At 50.2% G+C, this 16,641-nt stretch overlaps 1 protein-coding gene and 2 pseudogenes across 2 annotated transcripts in view; 1 reads left to right on the top strand and 2 right to left on the bottom strand.

Moving 5' to 3' along the window:
* The window catches only part of LOC149341132 (uncharacterized), a 187,866-nt gene that overhangs the window by 132,520 nt on the left and 38,705 nt on the right, over positions 1 to 16,641 (bottom strand). The gene's annotated exons all lie outside the window — the stretch shown is intronic.
* On the top strand, positions 6,661 to 7,656 carry LOC149341134 (uncharacterized; annotated as a pseudogene).
* LOC149341133 (U4 spliceosomal RNA) lies at positions 8,646 to 8,714 on the bottom strand (annotated as a pseudogene).

Genomic DNA, 16,641 nt, shown 5'->3' with positions numbered 1-16,641 from the left:
TCGCCAAGTAGAGCATTCAAATCAAGAATTCGAGCTACGTGACCTTCATACTTCAAACTTTCATTCCGCGCACAAGAAGAAAAAAGCATCGAACTATACATTTCTCGTCTTTCATAATGCACAGAGCGCGCGGCGCCTAATTAATGGCAGCCAGGCTAGCGGCTACGCGTGTGTAGAAAATAAACACGGCGAAGGAGATTAAAGAAGACCGAACTGTCCATCGCCCTTACACTTCAATTAGAGCGAAGTCGGCAGAAGAGAGATACCGAAACAAACAAAACTAAAACTAGCGCATAGGGATACACACAAAAAAGTACAAAAAAAGCTGGCAGTGAGGAATGGGCAGAAGCGCCCAACGGTTCGCTCCCCTGCCCAAATCAGGGCGAAGAAGAAGCAGCAGTTGATTAAATGACCCGCAGGGAAATGCCAATGCCCATGACAGTGAAGGCAGCCTCATACGCCATACAGCGCAATTTGATTAACACGGTTCATAAGGAAGGGACCCGGCCGGGTCTGGGCGCCCCATTCCAGGGGCCACCTAATGACGTTAAAGCTGAAAAATCGCTGTCTATTCTCATCAGGGTATCAGGCGATATATTCATACCTCCTTTCATAGAAGACCCTAATAAGAAAGAGAACGGGAGGAGCACTTAAAATGTCACATTGCCCGTACGGGCGTCGACAGTGCTACTTATCAGGTTCCAGAAGTCAGCGTGAGTTATAGGTTCCAGGGCCTGACAGAAACCTTAGATATGCAGTCATGCCTCGTTAGTAAAGACACTTCGGCTCCCAAGAAAATTGCTCATAAAGCGAATCGTCCGTAATAATAAACCGTGAGGGGAAAGAAAAAAAATATTCAGAACAAATCCTCGCCGCTAGCCATGGGCTAGCGGCCATCTAGTACGTGCCTCCGCAACCTGCTCTCGACGCAATAAATGTTTTACAATCCAAAAATCCGTGGGTAAAGTCTGCTCCTATCCATAGCGTCGTGTAGAGTAAGGCAAATTACACAAAATGTTCGAAACTCCAATCAGATTACACTGGCCGCCATTGTCTTAAAAACCACCTAACGGAGCACGAGGTACACAAAATGGCGTCTCAAGGAGTGCTGACGTGTCTCCCACTAAGACTGTTGACATCGCGCGAATCGGTGGTATGTATCTGCAACCAGTCGTCCGACGGCTGCTGAACGCGTTTCAACGCCGCAGAAGCAGTGCTGAGAGAGCTTGCTCTCAGCACCAAAATACGGCAAAGAGAACGACGAATCTGAAGATACATTGACACTGTAATGCATGGAATCCCCCCCCCCCCCCCCCAAAAAAAAAAAAAAAAAGAAAGGTCGTCGCTAAAGCATTTGCACTCTCGCTAATGTCCTGCACTAAAACAAGGGAAAGCGTCCACCTGGTTGCACTCTGAACAGAAAGGGGCAAAATGGAGTAGTCTGGCCTCTAGCGCACTTCCTTTTACGCTATACTCCGTTTCATACATAGCAGTCAACGCAGCGAAGGCTGCGGCGCCTGTTCGCGCTCCTCGTCCGCATCGCAGTGCGTCTAAAGTGAAAATAGTAGCGAACTTAAAATTACAGTAAATGTTGGTCAATATCGTAGTATAATAATAACGGTGTTTTATTTCGCAAAAAGATTGCTTTTCTTGTGTTCTTCAAAACAGAGTGCCTTAGTTTTGTGGTTTTTTGCGGCTCCTCCTGTATCAGGTTTTCGCAGCTAGGCCGGCCGGTGATGTCGTCTGCTTTCGTCTTTCGGTTTCTGAGTCTTCGAAAATGGCACCGCTATCTCCTACTCGCTTGTTTTCTTCGCCCACTGCGGCTTCAAAAGCATCTCCGGCTCACCTATTCTCCAAGCTGAAGTCTCCGAAAATTTCGAAAGACTCCAAGCAGGTGATTGTCAACGTTTACTCTAGCGTAAGGAAGCGCTTCACGGAGAAGGCTGTGCGTGAAGTTCTCGAAACTGTGGGCGAGGTGACCGGGGTGAGCCCTCGGACAGTTACGAGGTTCAAGAAAGAAGGTCCCTATACTGGAATAAGATCACCTTGTGTGCCGCATGCTAAAAAGTCGCTCATTGCCCGAGAACAGCACTTCGCAATCACGTCCGTCGCCAATACACTACACTGCCTTTTCCCTTCGAAGCAAGTAAAGAGCGCTGTGTTTTTCAAGGTAGGCATTAGAGTTTGAGTTTCGACTTTCTACCTAATGATTATTAAAAAAAATAAAAAATAAATAAAAATAACCTGCCAAGCCGGTAGTCGAACCTTGGCCCCTTGTAAAATGAACAGACAGGAGCGCGCTTCGTACCACTCAGCCACGACGCAAGGCGGACGGATACATTTTGCTTGTTTTTTGCAGCGGACTACTTTCGTACCTTTGGCAGCGTTGACAGCTATGTATGAAACGGAGTATAGAGGACAGCTTACTCCCCTTTTACTACCATATAAGGTGTATTCGTGTTTAGAGTGTAGGGTGGCCGAGCTTCTGTTCTAATCGTTGTCCACATTGGAGGGCCATTGAGGGAAAGTCCGTCCGATTATTGTACTCGGTTAAAGCTGGTGATCCGGCCTTTTCTGGCGATGCTGACGTTTGTCCGGAAGCAAAAAAAAAACAAAAAAAAAACTTGGGGGCCTTCTTAACCACATTCTTAAAGATGAAAAAGAGGTAACATTTAGGTTGCCTGCTGTAGCGTAAGCTATGAGCGTGCAATGTTTTTCTTGCGATTTTCCAGCCAAAACCCCTGTGCGAACCAGTTACTTAACCCTTATATGACATGCATGAGTCATCACCTTATAGAACCTTCGATTAACTTAGTTCCATCGGATTATCACTGGGACTATGACAATCCCATATGACTGTCCCAACATTTTCAACTTTGGCGGTGTATTATGAATGTTCCCCTGGTGGTTGCGCGATGCTGATGACGTCACGACCCTCCCGCTCACATTCACTGATCTATAGCGTCCACCCCTACTGGAACAGCCGTCTGTTTCAAGTTTTTTTGTGAAACGACAGCCTAAATGCTATGGCATTAAAAGCGGCTTAAGGCTGAGAAAATCTATTTTAAAAATATTCCCGCCAGTCGATTCAAACTCGTGACGTCGTTACCGAAAAGGACAGGCTGCAACTATTTTTAAGTGAATGGCTGTGTAGCGTAGGCTCTGGGACGCATTTTAGTTGCGAAATCGGCAGGTGTTTCGTTTTTAGGTTTTTCTAGCTTACAAAACGTTCATCTTCAGTGAAAGTGGTCTTTTTGTGATTAGAACGTGGCACACCACCATTACAGTTCAGCCTCTCTTTGTCCTTGCTGTCCCTTTAACGCAACACTGAAGAGGAGAAAATACATTGGTGGGGTCTGATCCCTGAAAAATAGTCCATATTTCGAGTCGTCCGTCCTAAAGGGGCGCCGAGGACAAACCGGAGTTGGACTCTACCAGTAGGGTACGGCATTCTAATGACTGAGAGAGCACTCTCGGCGAAATGGGAGCTTTTATACATGATTTTAGTTTCGATACCTGAGCGCCGCCATGTTTGTTTTACTCGAGCGCCGCCTACCGCCGACGCCATCGTGGGCTGATAATTTTCAGCCCGTGGGCTGCAGCCGAAGCAGCGTGCGATCTCTGAAAGTGTCATTCGCCCGTTTTATTCCTGCCAAGCCTAGAAATTTTGGGTGGGCGTTCGCCTCGTGTCCATCCTCGTGTGTGTTATGCCATTAGCTCCTGCAATAACCAACTGGGAGCAAGCGACCATTCCTCGACGCAGCGAACGATCAGCATCGGTGAGTGCCATGCTCGCAGTTCACGCGTGTAGTTTCTGTCGCCGGTTGCCTGTAAGGCAAATGCGGCACGGTGTTGCATCTTAGAAAAACGAAAGCAAAATGTGTTGAAACACAAGATCGCGGAGATCAATGAATATCTAGTTTTTCGTGGAGCGCAGTTTTTCATGAACGCTTTCGCTGCCTGCTTGGACATGGCAAGTGTGACAGTTTAGATGCTGAGCTTGCGACAGAGTACCCCGTTTACAAACTGAACATTTTGGGAACAGCCAGTACATGACCGAAACGAATCCACTTCTGATTATTAGAATGTTTGTTTGCGGAGATATGCGCGATGAAATTGAAATTCGGCCCCTCCTGCCGCTTGCGTAGGGCTGTTCGTACTACGAGCGATACAAGCCAGTTGACTGAAAGCAATTCGCATTCTCGCCTTCTCCGCTCCCGCCAGTACTCACTGGTGCACAAATACCAGAAAATGTGCAATTACACGATCTAATAGGATGGTACGCTAATGGAACGCTATTACCACTTACTGACAGGCAGAATCGCCGCACCTGTGTTGAGAATTCCAATCTCAATCGGGTCGGGGCACTGCTCAAGTCGCTGCGTTTGTTGTATGTCTGGCACGGTTATGCATAGTGTGGCTTTTTTTTTTTGCAGTGCATTCGATGCAATTTCAGTCGAATAATTTATTCCAATGCATGGCAGAGTTTACCGTCCTGTGCATGCCGTGTATTTTTTTCATCTTACGTTGCCATGGCTGCATTTTTCCTCACTTTGCAGTTGGGTAAAAATTCATGTCGCCGCTTCTATTTATGCCATGCTGTGCAAATTATATTAGTATTTTTGCACTAACGACATGTTTATTTTTTTCAGGTGGCGATCTCCACACCCTCCCGATATTGACGATCATGTGGGGCGGCGAAACGAAGTTGTGGCCAAATTTGTGAAGTCTACACAAAGTGTACTGCTGAATTAAAAGAGCTCTGCCAAGGCCGTCCAAATACTTGATCTCTTAAAATTATGCACAGAGTATAGTTTGGTAACCTAGGCACTGCGCTTCGTTCCGCGCCCGATATTAGGCACAGGCAGTGGGTTTGTTTCTGTCTGCATATCGTCCACAAAGTGCTCTAACGTTTAAGCTTTTTGTTGGCTTAAGTATTTTTTTGTTCACAAACTACGTCCACTGCCAATGCAACTCGGGACCGTCGGAAAAGCGGTGAAAAAATGGACACCGCAGACGTGCTGAGACCTTCGCATAACATGGTGCGCGTACATACTGGCGGCGTTTGTTTTTTCTACTTTCGTCGACTATTTCCACAACCGACAATAAAACAATGATGTCTAGAAGACGTTGGTGCATCGTACAACATTGCTGCTTTTGTTGTACAGACGCAAACACGCGCTTGACCGGTAGCTAAGCAGCCGCGGACGTTGCTCCGCGCGCCGGATTATCAGCCCAGGGGAGGACGGCAACAGTGGGGTGTCGCGCAGCGCACGTGTTTGAGAGTATTTCTCCCTCTCCTGCCCGCTCCTCGTAAAATGCTGTATAAGCTAGAAATGACAAAAAAAAACAAAACAAAGTACTGGTGTCGCCATCCCCGGCCGATTCCGCAAGCAGAATGCGGGAGTCAACATCAATTTTTTGTCGCCGATCTCAGAGGCTACGCTACACAAGCATTCACTTGAAAATGGTGGCAACCCGCCCATTTCGGTAAGGACGTCACGAATTCGACTGGCGGGAACATTTTCAAAGTTTCTCAGTCATACATGTTCTTTTTTTTTTGGCTGCCGGACAACGTCCACGACTCCACATAGCCAGATAGAGAGACAGAATAATTTTTTGCTGAGAACAATAGCTAGGTGGAGTTATCACCGCACACGCACGCACGCACACACACACACACACATTCTCGAACTATAAATGTGGTTAATGCAGACGGGAATGCGTAATCAAATGAGCTTCGATTTCGTAAGCGCATTGACCCGAGGCGCCCTCTTTGCGCAGTGACGCAAACTAGCGCGTGCGCCACTAATTTGTGGCGCCCTCTGTGCGCTGGTGCGCAAACTAGTGCCATAGCGCGAGAGGCCGGTAGCTTAAAGGGACACTGAGGAGAAATTGAAGTTGGCTTCTATCGACAAATACCAGCTCCTGATTACAAAAACGCCACTCATACTGACAACAAAGCTCTTGTAACGTAGAAAAGAGCAAGAACCAAAATACAGGTATCGCCGCCACAGGCCAAACTCGGAAGTACAAGCGTGATGACGTCATAGGACAAAACAGTGTTGCTAGAACCAATGCTTCTAGTAACGCTGAGACACGAGATGCCACGAATCACTGAGGCGCAGCTAATGCATGCGCAAATCTTCTTGACCATCGCCAGATGGCGCCACGTACCCGGCAGCTACGCGCGCGCCTGCAGCATCGGGACCAATCAGCGCTTGCTCACCGGCGTTAGGCGGGCTCCCGGTCACAGCCTCCTCTATTTTTTCTGTGCCTGATCAAAGGCTGCTGAAGCGCCGTCTGACTTCGCCGTGTTTCTCCGCGGGGCGGCCCTGCCAGCCCAGGATGGATGGGCGTGCGCGTAGTTGCGGCCGGCTGCAGGGGCTTCGGCGGCCGCGGAATAAATGTGGCCTTTGCCTACTCCACAAACGACCAACTCGTCCTAAGCCATTACCAAAAGTATATAAAAGCAAACATTCGGCAACACAAAAACGACGTCCGCAACTATGCAAGAAAGCGCTCAGTCCTCTAACCGAACATTCCTAAGACACACAATCAACATCGACGAAACCAGCACACTCAGAGCCGGAATAAGTTAGCAGAAAACGCGCCTAATCCTTGTGCACTGATATGCGCAGCAACCCGGAATAAAGCGGCGCTAAAAACAGATTTCGAATTAGCTGAATGAAGCCCGGCCGGCGACAGAAGCAGACGGCCTGCACAAGGCGCCGAAGAAAAACAACAACACAAGCGCTTGTGATGACGACAAAATCAAACGTTGAATGCGTCAAATACCTCATTGCTAAAGAGGGGTTCAAGTTTGTTCTGACCAGAAAGTTTTCTTCGGACCCCATAGAGTCGTTTTTTGGCTGGTTAAGGCGGTCTGCAGGAAGCAATGATCAGACAGATGCTAGAGCGGTACTCGCTGGCGTAGAGAAGGCCTTGAAAACTGGGTTAGTGTCTGCTTCCCAACACAGCAACGTAATAGAAACGGAAAGGCAAGCACTTGGAGCACTGAACAGTGCACAGAAACTTGCAGTCACCCAGCGCGCGGACGACTTTCCACCGGAGACGAAAAGTCTCCTTGAAGACCTTCTCAGGACAGAAAACGTTGCTGCCAGCGCCAGACACTGCAGCACTTGCGATGTTAGGAGGTTATTTGGCTCGCGTCGTTCAAGAAAAAATTGATTGCAGCAGCTGCAATGCTCTTCTCACGCGACCAGCCTCATCTGCGCCCAGTGACAGTTTGATCCGTCTTCAGGACAGAGGAGGCCTCCTTTATCCTTCAACGCAGTTTTTGTATGTTCTGTACGCCCTCAAGAGCTACGTCGAGGTGTTGCTCAACAAAAGACGGTTCTTATCAAAACCCCTGCAAGCTGCAGTCAACAATGCAGTTGAGGCTCTTGCAGAACATGGAGCACTGAAATGTGAGCTTGCGTCCAATGACCACCACAGCCAGCTTCTGAAACTCATCTGCGGAAAGTTTTTCCGCCCTGTTTTTGCGAACTATGCCTTATCGGTGACGGACAGGAACGATGTAGTGAAACCGCTGACATCAAAGCCTCTATCTAGAAAGATTTTGAAGTTGTGAAAACATTTTTGCATGTATGTTTTATTCTATATACGACAGTAAAATTTTTTCCATTCACTCATCGCTCACAACAATGCTTCCTTAATGTTTCTGCTTTTATATTGGGTCAGATGCGACCTATGCTAAGAATGCGTGTTTTGTACAAAGAGGCACAGTAACAATTACCGTCGATATAGCTGTAAACTTAGGCATTCATCTCGGTACTGGAGCAACGTTCGATATGTATGCCCGGCCGCCGATTTCGTATTTTCCTTGATGAGCAGCTTTTACTAAAGTACATGTGCACATGGCTTAACAAAAACAATTTAGCACTTTAACGATCGTGTCCGCACATCAATCTTACTAAACGGAGAGTAGTATACACAGTAGCAGAATTGCGCGCCGTCTTTTACGCTGCGTGCAACTCCTGCCGCGTCGTCTGCTCCATCCTGGGCTGCGCGCGCCACTCGTCGGCAGCTTCGCGTACTAGCACGAACGGCGCCTAACAACGGCGTTTCCCGCGATTGAGCGGGCATGAAAAAAATAGAGGAGGCTATGTCCCGGTATTCAGATAACGCTAACAAGGTGCACGGTATGCTAAAGGTGTCTATGTGCGAGAACTTCGTTGACGACTTCGAGAACGGGATCCATCGTAACGCTGGCAAAGCGCCGGTGCAAACGTAAACGAAGCGACGGTAGCGACGGCCACAATAGCCGATAGATGCTTTCAACGTGCGACCGGCGGTAGCTTTCTTTTCGGCTGCTGCTAGGCTGCTCTGCTGGCCGTCAGAAATCACGGAGTCTGCGTTACGTCATGTGCATGTCATGTTTCACGTCACTTAGTCCTGTGTCGTCATAAAGAGAATCCCAAGTTTGAATCAGAGCGGCGGGAAAAACTTTTCAACTTCGAATCCAAATTTCTTAGAAATAAATACGTCTTTCGCTGCCGGCCAAGTGGCAACAAAGCCATGAAATGCCGAACTATCGGATTTTGCTATAAAAAAAATATTAATAGAGCTCTCCTCACTGTCCCTTTAACACGCGGCGAGAAAGGCTGCCAGGCATGTTTTCCAATTCAACTAGCAATAGTCGCTCCTCAGTCGAGACTTCATGGGATGCGACACTGCCTCTGCGCAAAGCTTCAACGTCTTCCAATTCTTTGAAATCATTTGGGATATTGTCCAATTTGTTCAAATGAGTACAAAAAGCAGGGCGAGTTGGTTGTGATACATATTAAACAGCGCAAAAAAGGCGAACTTAGTAAAACACGTTGCGGGGCTAGCTGGTTATGCATTTTCATTCGTTCAAATTTAAGCAGCGCTAACTTTTAGGACGAATACACAGAGGACATGAAAGGACGGGCGCTGACTCCAACCAAAGAAAAAAAAAGAAAAAAGAAAAAGGCGAAGACGGAAACAAGCATGAGATGTCCAGTTTGATCAAGTGCCATCTAGCTACGCTTCAAAGCAGCCACGCGTTCGAACTTTGGCTTGCGCTTCCAAGTGCCCGCGCGCTCTTGTTTTAAGCGGTCGCACGAAATAGGCAAGGTGCTCGAACATGGAGCTCATATTGAGCAGTTGATTTCTGCTCTGAAATAAAGTGCTTTACTACTACTACATGGGCTGGCACGTGCAAGTGGCCACGTGCTCTTGCGTTTGAACTCTATCCCGCACGGAAGAAAGTTGAAGACGACGATTTACAAAGCACAGCGCGAGAGGGTGGGAGTTTTACTAGCCGGGGAGAAAGGCTTAGCCGAGAACTGGCAAAGCGAACCCGATATCTGTTCGTGTCACCGCAGGTTCGAATCCCACTCGAGGCCATAACCATGTTAGATTTTTTGAAGGGAAAAGCTTCACTAGGCTCGTCAACACCGGGTCTGGCGTGCGCCGTCATCAATTTTAGCCACAGCTGCGCATGCGCGAAACCGAGCGACGTCACGCGGAGCGCAGGTGGCCGCTGCTGCCACAGCCGTCGTCGCCGCCGCGCGCTGACTCCGTCGTCTGAGCGCCGCCGCTTCTCCTCCTCGCAACCGTTTACCCTTCGCCGCTGCCGCGCGGTCGCCGCCGCCGTCCCAAGAGGAGAAGGTTCTTTCGCAAGGCGTTGCGAGAACGCGTGAGCGGCGGCGGCGGCCATAGAAGAGGCGGCCATCCTCGCCACCGTTTGGCCTTTCGCCGCAGCCGTGCGCAGTGCACATTTGAAAGCGGGGTATATAAGGCGCGCTTGCCCATAGAACAGGCGCAGCCACTCGCCATGGAAGGAGAAGCAACAGTCGGACGGTGCAGAAACACCGATCCAGAAGTGGTAGCTTGGTAGTTGGCTGAAAAGCAGCGAGAGCTTTTCGCTTATCCAGGCTTAACCTTAGCTAAGCCACAGCCAATTTTTTCTGCTTTCTCGGAGGCTGTGCAGCGACAGACAGACGCCCAATTTTCCTTCGTACGGTCGTCCTAATGCTAATGCATTGCAATAACGAAAGGCGAAAAAGCCTGTCATCATGTTGGAGCCGGAACCGAATAAGCACACAGTCTGCAAACCGGGCCTCTCGCAAACACAGGTCACGGCGCGTTCTCCGGCCGAGTAGATCACGGGCCACCAACGTACACATTTGTAGGATACAGGCTTCCTTGGTGGGTGAGTTTGCGCTCAATCCGGACACGAAATTGCGACCGCATACATCGAAGCGTACTATTTCTGGCCTCACCGGCTTCCCGCGATCCTATGTTGAATAAAGGAAAAAGAAAAAGGAAAAGAATGGGAAGAAAAAGATGGCTGCAATATAAGAGGGAATGATCACGGCAAACTGAGCGACTGGCGACTACTTTATGAACCGAAAAATATATATCTACAGAAAGCATGGAAGTCGTAGAAATGCCGGCCCGTTCCGCCCCTTTACAGCATCTCTTTCACCGCAAGGCATGCGTCGAGCCACCCAGAGAAGGGAGGAGACACGAGCACGCAGCCAGCAAACGCCGACTGCAAGGGTCCTTTCGCGACGTCCAATCAAGCGCGCGTGCAATCAGGGCTCCGCTCCCGCCGGCAAGCGGTCACACATACAAGCACATACAACCCAGGAGGGCTTCTTCTATACTTTCCCCGGCTTCCCCAATTCGGTTCCCCAAAATAGCCACGCCGAGGGATAAAAAAAGGGAAAGAAAAAGGAAAGACACTGCCTTCACTTGTTTCTTTCTTCGCCACTGTTCCTCGCACAATTTTTCTCGCATTCTTTGCGTGTGTGTGTGTTTCTCCTTTGGCCGATCCGTTCAATGCGGGAAACCAGCGACGGGGACAGGCAATGCAGGCAAACTGTCGCCGCCAGCGCCGGGAGTGGGCAAACAAGTGCGTTCGCCGCGCAGAGCGGTAGCGCGGCCACTGGATGTGCCGGCCGGCGACACGGCTATAGCGTCACCCCCCCCCGCCGCCGCACCAGATACACGAAGGGGACCGTGGTTGTTTCGTCCTCGCTGGCCCCTGCGATATTCCACCCCGTACAACACTGGACGGTGGTCGCGGTGATCGGGAGAAACAATGGGGAAAGAGCCGCCAGAAAAGGGGAGAAAGAGGGAAACGAAACCGCCAGATGCCTCTCCCCGAAAAAAGCGTCACATCGCACCGCCCCCCCTCCCCCCCCCCCCCCCTTCCCCCTACCAACGTTGCTCGCCCACGGTGGGCCAGGCCGCGTAAACAGTGCTGTCGAATTGCGTGTGCCCCGTCTTGCGAGCTGTTCGCCGGCGGGCTTAGATACCGTGGCTGTTGCTCCTGACACTCATTGACTTTTCGTGCGGAGGCCCCGATATAGCCAGCTACGCGAGACCTCCTGGCGAGTACATTTTAGTCTGTTTTCTCTTTCCTGTCTCGGTCTCTCGGATTCAATCGTGCCGCCTTTTCTTTTTCCTTTGTTCCTTTTCTCTCTCTCTCGTACGCTCTGGCAGTGCTACTCTGCCCGGATTGTGTTTGTCCAGAACATACACCGCGTTCTTCCTTTCTTTCCTTGACACGTGTGCCGCAAGAAAAACGGCACCGCGCCCCGATGGGAGCAGGAGGAGGAGAGAAGCCTCTACCTGCGTGGCTCCACCAGTACATGCGAATGGTGACGAAGAAGTGAACAGGAGAAAAAAGTGAAAGTAGAAAATAAGTTTACTGCTACGAAGACGGATGCGGTGAGGTTGAAATGATTTTTTAAATGCTAACAATCATACAAAAAAAGGTCGCCTGTGACATCTTGCGCCAGGGACGGATTAATGGGGGGAGTGGCTGCTGGCCTCCATCACCACCCAACGTTACGTGTTAAAAGAAAATAAATTAAGATGCAGCTTTCACGGCCGCGGCGGTTGAATTTCTTTGGAGGAGAAATTCTAGATGCCCGTGTACTGAGCGATGTCAGTGCACGTTAAAGAACCCCAGGTGGTCGAAATTTCCGAAGCCCTCCACTACGGCGTCTCTCATAGCCTGAGTCGCTTTGGGACGTTAAACCCCATAAACCAAACCAAACCTTTATTCACTCAGATTACCCTTCTTAATGGGAGGAAATAAAACAGGCACGCCATCTCTTATGTGAATTGCGCAAGTGAAGCTAGTGTCAGCTCAATATAACTACCGTATTTTCTCCCAAATCAGCAGGTCCGTCGGCAGATCGGAAACCTAACTTAGGAACTGTAAATAGATTTTAGGTTGGAACGCCGTATAGGTCGCCTAATGAAAACCCTGAGCCGCCAACGTGCGATTAGGATAACAACACAGCGTATGACATGCAACCAGAGCTTACCGTAGCCCGATCCGCTTTTGATCGCACTACGCATGCGCAGATGACCCTGAGCCGGGCGGGTCGACCGCGGTTCTACGGAGGCGAAATGGAGAGGTACATGTGTATAAAGGTTTCGGCCAACATTAAAGAACCGCCGGCGGTTGAAATCAATCCGAAACCTTCGAAAACCAGACTGTCTCGAAAAGGTGTTTTGGCACTTAAAAACGCGTTCCCTATCGACCACTGCACGCATTGAAAAAATAAAACTCATTGGCCGCGCCCCTCAAGTCAGCGAGCCTAACTCGATTTAAATTGTACAGATTACCAATGTTAACTAGTACTCCACGAAAGGAATGCGCACGTAGCTTAACGCGACAGCAAACTGTCGTGCAGCTTACGAACTGCCCGGGCACATCCCCCATGAGAACAGCAACACATTAACAAATGCCTCAACCAACACAGTGTCCCCAGTTAACGCACACCAAGACAGCGATTTTAGTCAAGCACAGCAGCCTCAGCATTTTTAACCACTTAGGTTATTATATACAAGTGAAAAAAAAAAGGGCAATTCTCCGATGGGTGCGTTTAATCATTTGTCCGCCTTTCGTCCTACTATTGTACTAAACTCTGCGCTTGCGTTTAGAAACTCTTCAGCCTTGATACGTCCGTACAGACGCGAAACTAACTAACTTGGTTAACCGGTTTAAGAATCTTGATCAGCGCCGCTAGCATCGTTAATGTAGAGTGCACCATACCGCGGAACCTTATTGTTGTCCTTTTTTTCTTTTTGAGTGGTGGTCATTTATCACGCACGCAGCATCCACTACGAGAAAAATTTATGGCAAGTTGTCGCTTCACTGAAAAGCGAACAGCCCTGCTTTTTTTTTACGTTTTAACACAAACACACACACACACAAAAAATGTTTCCAATCCTCGGCACACAACAGCCAGTGAAGGCATATTAATCAGCAGTGCCAGGGCTCCGGCCGCTCCAGCATGAATTTTAATTACACACAAAGGCGTGCTTTCGTTAGCTCAAACGTGAGCTTCGATAATTAGGGAATGGGGTTTTACATGGAAAACGATGACGTTACCGCAACAAGAAGCATTTTCGAGCGAGCTGAGGACCAAACCAAGAAACCTCTCCGGGATAAAAAATCGAAACTATCCTCTTGCCGACTACGACCGAAAGCTTTTAAGCGGAAAAAAATGGCCAGCCTCTCGAGCGATTGTCTGACCACAATCAGCGCTATTTAGAATGACGCCCATTTTCAGGCTTCTCAGTAGAGAAAATTTAAGCCGCAAACGTCAAACTCGCAGCAGATAATTTTCGTGATACAGCGTCCATATTCATTTACATAGACGTCTCCGTCAACGTCGTAAGTCATGCCCCTGTGCGACGGTTATGCAATAGAGTACACTTGCGGGCAAGCTGTGTAAATAATCTATAGCTCCATGCGAAAGGGTCTCAAGAGGGAACAGATACATAAACGCGCACACGCATACCACTTGCATCCTAAAATGCTCATCCAACACTAGATTCCAAGCGCATGATGTTGGCGAAATCAGAGAGGTAATTTCTACTGTTTCTTATCTTGAAATAGCGCTGCAGCTATACGCGTAAATGCCAGTGACATAAGCGGGACGCCCTATCACCGCACAAAAACTCATCCCAACAAATTTAATTTGCGCTAGACAATTACGCTGCATGTCAGCTGCCGCGCCGTAGTGCGCTTATCCAACGAGGCCTGGCCAGCCCTTTATCCAAATTACACATTCCCTGCGACTATGCGGGCAATCTCGCGAGAAGAATCCTATAACCCCGCAGCGCCGCACAGCCGTGGAGTTCAGTGGCAAAGCCTAACCCCGCACTCCGGGATAAATTACTACTTGAACTCGCAGGTTCCGTGCCTTGAGAGGAACACAGTTTCCTATTCGGAGGAAAGTAGAAAAGGATGAGGAGCTGAAGGGTCGGGGTGGGGGGAAGAGGCAACACCGAAGTCAACCGTGTGTACTGACTCACGCAGCAGTGCACGGAGAACAACAATGAACGGAACGTCGAGGGCGAGAATAAGAAAGCTCATAGGGAAGCTGAGGCGCTAAAAGTAGCTGGGGGAAAGAGAGGAAGATCTGAGAAAGAAGGGCGAGGGAAAAAGAGAACAGAGTTCGAGATGCCGGGCGCGGCAGCCCAGAAGGCGCCAGCGCGCGCCCTATGGTGCGGAGGCAGCAGCGATTTCTCTTCGGGAGCGCGTTCTTAATTACACTGTTCTCGCGTAATTAGGTAGCTGCGCTGGCTGCGGGGCCGGTCGACCGCCCAGCCGGCGACACAGCGAGGGAGCAAACAAGCAGCGCGAGGGGCGGACCAGGCCCGCTGGTCTGGCTCGCATCGATCGGACACGGCAGGGGCCTGGTGCATACGGCGATCGGCCAAAGCCTGTTGTATGTTTCGGCCCGCACACCGGGCCGAGGCAACCGGTTTTGTTTTCGCTTCTCTTCCCGTAGCCTTGCAAGATGTGCGCGGGCCGCAAACGGGAACCACTCTAGAGAAATCGAGCCGGCATCTTCAGCGACTTCGTGCCCGAAGAACAACGAGAGCGAAAGCACGCGCCTTTGACTACCTATAGCAGAACTCGAGGAAGGAAAATTGCTCCTGGTTGAGAAACTTCGACTACGCTGTATACGTCTCCTTTTTGCCTCTGCCCAACATACAAGCGCTGGCGGAACGGCACGCTAGATAGACCGGAACGCTAGGGGTGTTTCGAAACAAGCGGTGTCTCTTTACCTCTTTGGAAATTGTTTTGAGGGCGATACTAATCGGTGAGAAAAATGAGAAGTGGTACACGTTAGTCGAGATAAAACCCATGGACGGAAAGACGAAGTGAATCGCAAAAGAAAATCGGGCCACACGAGAAACCCTCTTTCCCCTCTTCTTCTGAGTTCGAACTCAGCGCTGCTTTCGTTCTGTACAACAAACATACCAACAGAAAGTGCGGCGTCGTCTGGCTGCTGCGCAGTTACATAGAAACGCGGCTTCTCCACAGTGCTGCCACAAGTAGCCTTCATCAAGAGTTATCGCTAGGCTTCAAAGAAGGTAGCTGCGGCCGTTATTTAACCAGCGGAAAAATAGAAGAGGGTACCAGCTGTGACGAGGAATGCAGCTAGCAGAGCCTACGCTCAGCTCTCGAGAGAAGCCTCCACAGACACATAGTACCTACCACTCGAGTGCACTTACTCGCTGACTCGATATCCACGGCGGAATCGTGTGCGTTGCGCCACAAGTACTACTGGAAAAAAAGAACAAAAAAACAGACACAAACAAGCCGAGCAAGCGAAACGTGACGGCGCGACAGGCGCCCGTAAGTAAGTATAGGTGGCGCGGTATTCGGGTCCATGCACGGCGCCCATATACAACTGCCGACTCCCATCCGCAAATCCCTGCCTCCCCCGCCAATGATTTTCCCAGCGTGAGAGGGCCGCCGCATATGACGCTGGCTCTCCCTCGCGCGCACGGAGCAGCGGAGACACGCCGTGACCGATGGTGGGGGCTCTCTCGCACCAGCATCCCCGGCAGCCTATCCCATACACGCACCTTCGTCCCCCTCCCACGTATATACGGCTAATCTCGAGACGAGTTTGCTCAGGGCGAGAGAAACGGAGTTCGCCAGTGGCAGCGACGGCGGAGCCCGTGACAGTGATCGAAGGGGATCAGCGCCGGCCGGAGCTCGCGCGGCACCGGGGGACACGTTTACGACAGCCATAGGCGCCGACGTGCGCCGCATGCGACGGACGCTCCCGGCGGCGGCGCCGGCGGATCGCAGTCGTCGCTTTGATCAACGGCTGCCCGGTGCTCACTCCTCTCTCTCCCCTCGAATATCCTCCCGGCACGCTGTGAGCACACCCCAGCAGCACTGGAGAGACGGAGGGATGTCCGGTAGCTGCCGCCGCGGGACTGCGGGCTGTTATGGAGGAGCATGGAGTGTGTCTCGTATTGCCAATGAACACGGTAATGCGGCGCAGTGAATCGCTTGACATGACGCTCGGATGCCTCAGGCACTTTACTTACGTTCTTTACGGCGATCGAACTCCGCATGCGACTAGCGGTGATAACAGTAATGCGCGTTCGCTGCAACATCGCAGATGGATGTTCCCCGTCCCGGTCAAAGCAGCTGTAGAGCTCGAACACAGATGGGGATCTCCGGCGGTGAATAGAACTTGATTTGAGTCACTGCTAACGGGGACGAGACAAGAGGGCCTTCGGAAGAGATGGCACACTGCGATAAGATTTCAGGTGCTGACCGAATTAAAATTTACAGCAAGCTGCGCAAGCCAT

This window comes from Amblyomma mixtum, chromosome 5, assembly GCF_055824585.1.
Source record: "Amblyomma mixtum isolate Tamu chromosome 5, ASM5582458v1, whole genome shotgun sequence".
NCBI lineage: Eukaryota > Metazoa > Arthropoda > Arachnida > Ixodida > Ixodidae > Amblyomma > Amblyomma mixtum.
Note: the sequence above shows the minus strand (reverse complement) of the source record. Positions and strands in the feature narration are given on the sequence as shown.